Raw genomic sequence first — 8,819 nt, forward strand, 5'->3', positions numbered from 1 at the left:
TACTGCCTATATTTTATTTTAGGATTTTTAGAGTTTGAGGTTTTGCATTTAAGTAGTTAATCCACTTTGAGTTAATTTTTGTATAAGGTATGAGGAAGTGGTCCAGTTTCAATTTTCTACAAACAGATAGCCAGTTATCCCAGCACCATTTGTTGAATAGGGAATTATTTCCCCATTGCTTGTGTTTGTCAGGCTTGTTGAAGATGAGATGGTTGTGGATGTGCAATCTTATTTCTGAGTTCTCTATTCTGTTCTGTTTGTCTATGTGTCTGTTTTTGTACCAGTATCATGCTGTTTTTGTTACTGTAGCCTTATAATATAGTTTGAAGTACGGTAGGGTGATGCCTCCAACTTTGTTCTTTTTGCTTACGATTGTCTTGGCCATACAGACTCTTGTTTGGTTCCATATGAATTTTAAAACAGTTTTTTCTAAATTTGTGAAGAATGTAAATGGTAGGCCAATAGGAATAATATTACATCTATAAATTACTTTGGGCACTATGGCCATTTTCACGATACTGAAAAATATGAAACCTTCACAAACATGCATGTCACCCTTGTGCAGGGGCCATGCTAATCTTCTCTGTATCATTACAATTTTAATATATGTGCTCCCAAAGTGACCACATTATATGATTTTTGTCTGGTTATTTTAATAATGTTTTTCAGTAAATCTTTATCATTATTTTAACGCTTAAAATACATATTGCTCTTCATATTTTAACATGTGCAACCCGGTATTCTGTGATATAATGCATAATAGGTTTTCCATCTTATCTTTGTAAATGTATGTCTGATCATATCTAGTATATTCCATGTATTTTCTTAAAAAGCAGATGCAGAGCCTTGAGTTAATTGTACATCTCAGTCCTTTGCTCATTATCACGTAACCCCCATTAAGTTCCCTTTGGCTATTATTATTTCCCAGTGTCCCTGTTGTCCACTAGTTTTTCTTCCACCACTCCCACTCCCCCTATAGAAAGTCACTAAGCATGCTTACTGTACTTCCTTTTATGTGTACATGTTTTAGTAAAATGTTTTGGGATTGTGCATATACTTTGTATTTATGAAAACTGTGTTATATGTCTCATTCTTTTTTCACTTAACAATATGTTTTTAAGACACATACATGTTGCTAAGGTAGCTCATTTCCATTACAGCTTACCATAACCTTTTCCTCTCAGTGTGAGCATCCACTGCACCCTAGCTTTCCACTCTCCCTGTGATATTCACCTTGCTAGACTCAAGTCGCTGTCCCCAAACCAAGGAGTATCCAGTGATACCCTCAAGTAGAATCCTATAAAATTGTATTTGGGTTATATTCCCAGAAGACATGTTTACTATTTTCATGTAAAAAGTTCCAGTATCTAGAGTTACTGAGCCCAAGGATATGCAAGTTTTAACTATTTGATATATATTATAACATAGTATTCCTGCAAATTAAAACTGATTTAAACTACTCTAATAATATGTAGACACACTCCTAATGATACCAATAGTATTAATATTTTACAGTGTGAATAGTGATAAAATTATCTTGTTTTAATGTTGTGTCCTTTAATTGTATGTGATTTTGAACATTTTTGTATGATTAAAACAGCTAGTAGTATTTTTCTATTGTGAATTGGTTACCTATAAACTTTGCAAATTTTTTTTCTGGTGGGATAGAACATTTTATTATTTTAATTTATTTGTATAAATGCTATATTTTTGAGACTATAACTCTCTTATATATCGTGAATGTATTTGCAACATGTTATTTGATTTTGAACTTAATATAGGACATATGTGCATGTGTTTTATTTTTCTATTTAATTAAATTATGAGGTTTTTAAAGATTTATGTCTTTAACAATGTATCTACATATATTTTTAAGTAACATACACATATTTATCAGTCTTCTAAAAATATAAAAAATTAATCCATAGAATTATATTTGATGTATGCATCTAGGTTACTTCTTTTCTAAAGACTTAGTTTTTTCTAGTATAGTTTATTAAACATGGATCCTAAATAAAGGTATAATTTTCTATGATCTTTCTTCTAGTATCAGAGTATTTAAATTACTCTACTTTTATATATGCAAGATATAATGTTGTACTGTAGAATTTAATGTCCTTCCTTGAAAGGCAATATATTTTGTAGAAAAGACTTTCCTCATATTATTAGAAAACTTTCTCCTTCCATTTTCTGTTTTATGTATGTTTCCAGATTAATATTGGAGTATTTCATATGCAGGGACAAAAATATTGTATTTTGGCTTTATTTTCTCATTTTAATATCTAGCACACTATCCTACAATGTGTATTTGATAGCATGTTGTATAGGAACATTTAATCAATTGGCATGTAATCCATTTTACTGATATCGTGCAACAATCATGTATAATATGTTTTCCTGGAATTAAGTAACTGAGGGAGAAATTCAACAGATAAGTAAGATTCAGAACTTGTTGGGCATTTAGATTTATTCTACATAAGGAAAAAGTCTTGAAATTTGAAAAGGTAATAATTGAATTAATGAATGAAACATGACATGCTCTAATTTCCTTAAGAGACATTGTGGCTGCCATTTAGAATCAAAGAAGAGAGCAACTGTAAGAGGCAAATGCTATAATCTGTTCAAAGATAATAGTGACTTGGAGTAGAACTGTCATCAAAAAAGTTTTATGAACTCAATAGACATTTGCTAGATTTCTGAGGAAAAGGCGACCCCTTGAAAAGGATTTGAATATAGAGAGATAAGAGTCAAAGATGTCTTCATAGATGTGTTTTCAGCAGCTGGACCAGAAGGGTGTTTACAACTTTTGAAATACAGAAAGTTAGGAGAGGAACTTTTCACGCTATGCAAAAATAAGCCAGAGTTTAGGAATTTGAGCTCTAGATGTTTCTAATACATCAGCGTAGAGGTAATACATTGGACAGAAAACCTCAAATTCAGGGACGAGATCTGGGATAGTGTTATTTGGTTGTTGTAGTACCACAGATGGCTGGATTGTCAAAGCAGATGCACAAGGATAATGGATCTTGCTTAGCATCAAACTTCCCCAATGATTAGTGAAAGATATAAACAAAACGTAGGGACATTGCAGCCTTACAACATTAGTCTTTCAAATAGCCTCAAAGCCAACAGATACAGCTTCCAAAATGAAATAAAGCAAAACAACACAATGCAAAACAAAGCAAAACCAGACTCATTCCCACCCTGGAATGAGTTTTGATTTTGGAGAAACAGATTGCAATATGTGTCTGCGACAATTTCGCTTGGAGAAAGGAGTTTTAGTTTGAGTTTTCTTGGTTACCATACTTTATTACTCACATAGGTAGATAGTCTATGTGGCTACCTTGCATTCTCCAGCCAGCTTTGTCCTTTAAGTCTGTAAGTTCCAGGTATTTGCAATGATCAATATAGACAAACACTCTTAGTTAAGAACTTTTGCAGATATCTTTCTGGGATAAATCCCAATGCCATGCTTATACTTAGAATTTTTCGAGGTCAGCATTGCCTCCTCTGTACCACGAGGAAGGGAAGTAGCTGCAGACCTGATGTTTGCTCTTTTCTCCCCAGAGGCATCAGCATGCAGATGGCATCTGAAGCAATGAGACTGTGTAGACCCACACGGTATGTTAATATTTCCTACCAGAGCAAGAGAGTAAGTGCTGCTTACTTTTAGTCCACTTTCACCGACTGTTTTCCTGGTTCAGAGGAGAGCGAGCACTGGATTTAATAAGGCTTGGCAATTGCAAAATGAGTACATAGAAGTGGAATGTATATTTAAATGTGTGTGTGTGTGTATGTGTGTAAAGTTATAGGAGGGTTGAAGGGGAGAATGAGGAAACAATATCAAGCAATAAAGAAACTGCTACTAATTATCTTTGCTTACTTGCTTGTCACAAATTCTGGATATTAGAGACCCTAAATACGTTGATGTTAGAATGGCAATGGACCTAAAGGAAGAGAGAACAACAAAATGCACTTACACCTTCATCAAGTTTGGTAGAAAATCTTTTCTTTCATGAGATAGGACCTAGGAATGTCACAATTTTTCAATACAGTAATACTGGCCAGAAAGCTAACGGATATTCATTTCAGATTCTGAAAATAGCTTGACTGTCAACCTTGGCTTGTGGTAATATTTCCACATATACATGACTATACATACACACACACACACACACACACATCCCTACTACAAGTGTGTGTATATGTTTTATTTAGAACATGGGAGAATCCACTTCTTAAGGACTGCTTGCTTCCACTTTCTAACAGAACTATTCCTAATGTAAAAATTAGCTCATCTAGATAGAAATAGCATTATTAACTGTCCTTTCTCTGGCAGATATTGCTTATTTTGCTTTCCAAGTCAATATGCCTAAATTTTAGATCAAAATTAAGGTAATGTATATCATTTAACTGCATCATATATGTAAAGTTTGTTAGACTTCATGAAGATTACATTTAAGTTAATTGGGAGTGAAAGCGTTGTGATCAAGAATGAGAACAGTGTATACTTTATTCCAATCTAGCTTAAGCCTAATCATATGCAACAAATAAAAAATTATATTATAGTCACCATCTGTTAAACATGCTTGTCCAAAACCTCAATTTGCTAATTCTCCACATTGTGAATTTATACCTTCCTTAGGTAGAATCAAAATGTTAGGTTCCCAGGGTTCCTTGCCACAAGAGTGGAGCCAAGCAGCAGCCTCCACTTCCAAGGAAGAAGCAACATTTGGAATGATGGCAATGTGCTCTCAGCTCTGGTAGCAATATTCATTGTGAAGGTTATCACTCTTTTTGGAGAAGTTTGGCAGAGATGCTGGCTCTCTGGTATCTGGCCCCTGGCTTTTTGAATGGCCATTGGTTTCCTTTGGCTGAAATTATTTCTGCTTAAAAATATATGGTAAGTTTGGACAGTTCTCCTGGCTGTGTATCACACAGTTTGATTTCCTGGCCCTTTCAAAAACTGTCAGCCAACCAATAGCCTCTAACAAGACCCTTTCTGTTTAAGCTAAATGAAGTAGATTCTGTAATCCAATCTTGGCAAACGTGTAATAATCACATGCGTTCAATACTGAGCAATTGGCAAAAATACTTAGCCATATGTGGCTAAGGTAATTGTCTTTGTTGTATCCTATTGTGAATTCATGTGTTCTGTCCAGAGAATGTGTTGCTAATTTGTTCCTGCACATTCTGCACTGTTCTTGTCCTAAGTTTTCATGCACTATGATGACATTTTATTTTTCCTTTTTTTTTTGCAATAATTTAGATGTCAAATCTTTGTCAACTAGATGCCTAATATTTGCCTTTTATTTGCTCTGCAAAATGTTACCTAATATTTAACTAATTGAGGTAGTTTCCCCATTTGCACAGTGCTGCACACCCTTCCCACATCCAATTGTTCTCTGTACAATAAGCAGGAGAATTCCAGCTTCTTGGCCAATTGTCTTTATGGTACATGTATGTACTGGTGAGGATAGTATCGTCTAATCTATTCCTTTTAGAAGAAAGGGCATCTTTCTGTGTTGGGTGGGGGCAAAACATAAGACTAAGTGCTCAGGAGAAATATTTCTATGATGATGCTTAATTCTTCATTTCTAGAAGTATTTAACATGTTGCCTTCTCAGCTTAATGTTTTCATTTTCATAAAAATAAGGAAATAGAGTCTAGATCAAGGGGGAGGTTGCAGGACAAAGTCTGTTGTCACAAGAAGTGAGCAGATGAGAAAATGCTGGGAATACCCAGAGGTGACTATTTCAGGCTGTGTTTAGCATCTAAAACCACCTTGAAACAGGAAGGAACTGCAAAATAGGGGTACAGATAGGGAGTCAATGCTAATGAAGGAAGCAACTGAGAAGTAGGTGGGGCGACAGCAAGAGTGGAGGACTTCTCAAGCTGCCATGTGGGCCTCCTGAAGTAGTTTACAGGGTTTCTTTAGTAGGTACATGAAAGTTTGCCAAAACAGGCTGAAATAGAGCATAAAGTAACAGTTTGGGGATGAGATTTGGCTTTTAAACTTTCCATACTTCTTAAGTCTTGGACTGAATGAGCAATACAAGAAGTTGTAGAAATAAATATATATAAAAAAAGTTTCTTCCTATGGACAGATCCTTTCTATTTTTTATTAGAAAAGATATGACAAAATATAAATTACATGAATAATTTAGTTATACAAAAGCTGAATTATTGATTTAGTTAGAATTATTGAAGGAACTTAAGAGTTCCAGGATTTTCCTGTATGAAGGTAAAATAGGCTTTCTGAGTTGAAGAAATTGTTTCACAAAAGCTTGTTTATGTGACAGCAGTGAGAAGTAATAAGGTTTATATATTTATTGTGTGTATAAATATAAATACATATGCAAATATATGCAAAATGTTAATATTTGGTATTAGAAAAAATGTAAAACATATAGTGAAAGTTATATAAGTTGGTTATTTGATATCTTAAATACAACCTAGTCATTCTCAGATTTTCATTAATGTGCAAATACTTCTTTAAATAGGAAATTGCCAAACGTCGCCTTATTGAGAATATAAGCTTATAGAGTGACTGTAGTCAATACATGAAAGGAAGACATGCACAAAACATACACGTCCCTGTGTGTAATACAGACTTACTGCAATTTGGTTTTCTATTTATAAGTTAATGAACATCTGGTTTTGCCCATATTTTAGTTCAACAAGGAAAGTCAATATAAACATTCACATCTTGATTTTTGTGATAGACATATGTTTTCTCTTGTATAAAAATTTAGAAATGGGATAACTAGTTTTATGGTAAGTATATCTTTAACTTCGTGAGAAATTGTTCATTTTTCGTGGAAGTTATTACTACATTTTGCAATTGAATGAATAGTTTGTGTTTCAGTAGCTCTGCCCCTCACCAGCATTTTTTATCACTTTTTTTGTTTGTTTTGTTTATTTTGGACATTCTAGCAGGTTATGCAATGGTATAAGTGTGGTTTAAATTTTTTTCTAATGACAAATTATTTTAAACATTATTTTCTCACAATTATTTTCTTTCTATAGCTCTTCTCTAGTCACATGTCTTCAATTTGTTGCCCAATTTTATTGGGTGTGTCTTATTATTGAATTATAAAAATTCTCATCAACTTTGTATTTTGTACATACTTTTTTCCAAGTTGTGACTAGTGTTTTAATTTTATTAACATTCTCTCTCAGAAAACATAAGTTTTCATTTTTTATAAAGTTCTATTTATAAACTGTTTATGAATCATAATTTTATGCTCTATTGAGCTAACTGTTGCCTAATCTTGGTTTGCAATATATTTTTATATTTTTCTATTAGATATCTTTTTTTTCATATGGAGATTTGGGTTGTATATTCAGGCCTATAATCCTCTTGTTATAAATAAGATTTAGTTTATGTCACAATATACTCATGAAGGTTCATTGTTTTTCATATGACTATCCAGTTATTCCAGAACCACTTGTAAAATGGTATATTCTTTCTCAAATTGAATATTCTTAACACCTTAACATATATCTGGACTTTATGCATGACCTATATAATTGCCCTAAAAGAACTCTTATTTATTCTAGCTATAATCCCAAATATATTAGAAACTAGTCAAGTAATTTCATTATGTGTTTCAGTTTTACAAGATAATGCATCAAATTTCTCATGAAAATTACAGAAGGAATATGACTTTGAGAGTACAATTTGAAATTATAAATGTCTATTATTTGTTTAGCTGAGAAGCTATCATTTGGCACAGAGAAGAAAACTGAAAAAAACAAGTTGTGATTTTTTTCATTTCACTCAAAATGTCAGCAACAAGTAACAGATAAAATAAATAGAAAGGCACATCTCTGTCTCACACATACACACACATACACACAGAGAAAAATGTTAACACAATTGATAGCACATTCTTTACCTGGAATTAGATTATGCCTATGATGTTTAAAATTAGACTCTCTTTCTTACATAAGGAGCCTGTGTTACCAAAACCCAAGGGGTTTGGTCTAGGCCCTGCTGCTCGCTGCACAGAAAGCCAATCACTGAGAAAAGTATTGCCAGGGAGGAAGGCTTTAATCGGGTGCTGCAGCCAAGGAGATGGGAGATCAGTCTCAAATCCATCTCCTTGACTAAAATTAGGGGTTTGTAGAGCAGGGATAAAATATAACTACATGCAAGAAAACAGGAGTTAGGCAGTGGGAAGGAAGAGAAGTGGGTCAATAGGAAGCAGATGGTCAGTTAGGCCATCATGACAATTGAGGGGTCTTGTAGATCATTGTACAGATACTATGATATGATTGGGTGAGTTTAAGTTCCTTGATACTATCTGAGAGGCTTGATGGTTGGTTTCCTGATAAAGGAACTCAGATAATGCAAATGTAATTTTCTCAAAGTTTAAGACTGGGAGAGTCAATTTCTGTGTTTATTCAAATAAACTGAAAACATCAATTCTATGGGACAATTGGGTCGGTTTCACCTGGTTGCTCATTGGGACTGAGATAAGTCATGAGTTTAGCAAGTACAGGGAAAATAGTGTCCAAAAAAGTCATGAAGATTCGGGCTAAACCTATTCCAGAAAGGACGTAAAGCTGAGAAGACCAAGTGAGCTAAATTCATGCCTAATTTATGACATTTTTCTGTCCCATTTGAAGAATTGAAACATATTCAAAAGATTTGATGCCTCTATGAAATATCTCTGCAACCACTACGTTATAAAATCTAAGTATAAGCTAATCAAGAAAAACAGTGAGACTGAAACAAACAAACGAAATACATGAAGAGTAATGGGCAGCTTGTTTATGAACTGCAGTGGCCATAGTTACTGCCAATAGGTTTT

General features: G+C 33.7%; 1 non-coding gene across 1 annotated transcript; it reads right to left on the reverse strand.

Annotated features, from left to right (window-relative positions):
* Positions 1 to 520: 520 nt before the first annotated feature.
* On the reverse strand, positions 521 to 627 carry LOC123570158 (U6 spliceosomal RNA). The gene has a single exon (XR_006694150.2). It is a non-coding gene; the product is annotated as a U6 spliceosomal RNA (small nuclear RNA).
* Positions 628 to 8,819: the final 8,192 nt, after the last annotated feature.

Source organism: Macaca fascicularis, chromosome 18, assembly GCF_037993035.2.
Source record: "Macaca fascicularis isolate 582-1 chromosome 18, T2T-MFA8v1.1".
Lineage (NCBI taxonomy): Eukaryota > Metazoa > Chordata > Mammalia > Primates > Cercopithecidae > Macaca > Macaca fascicularis.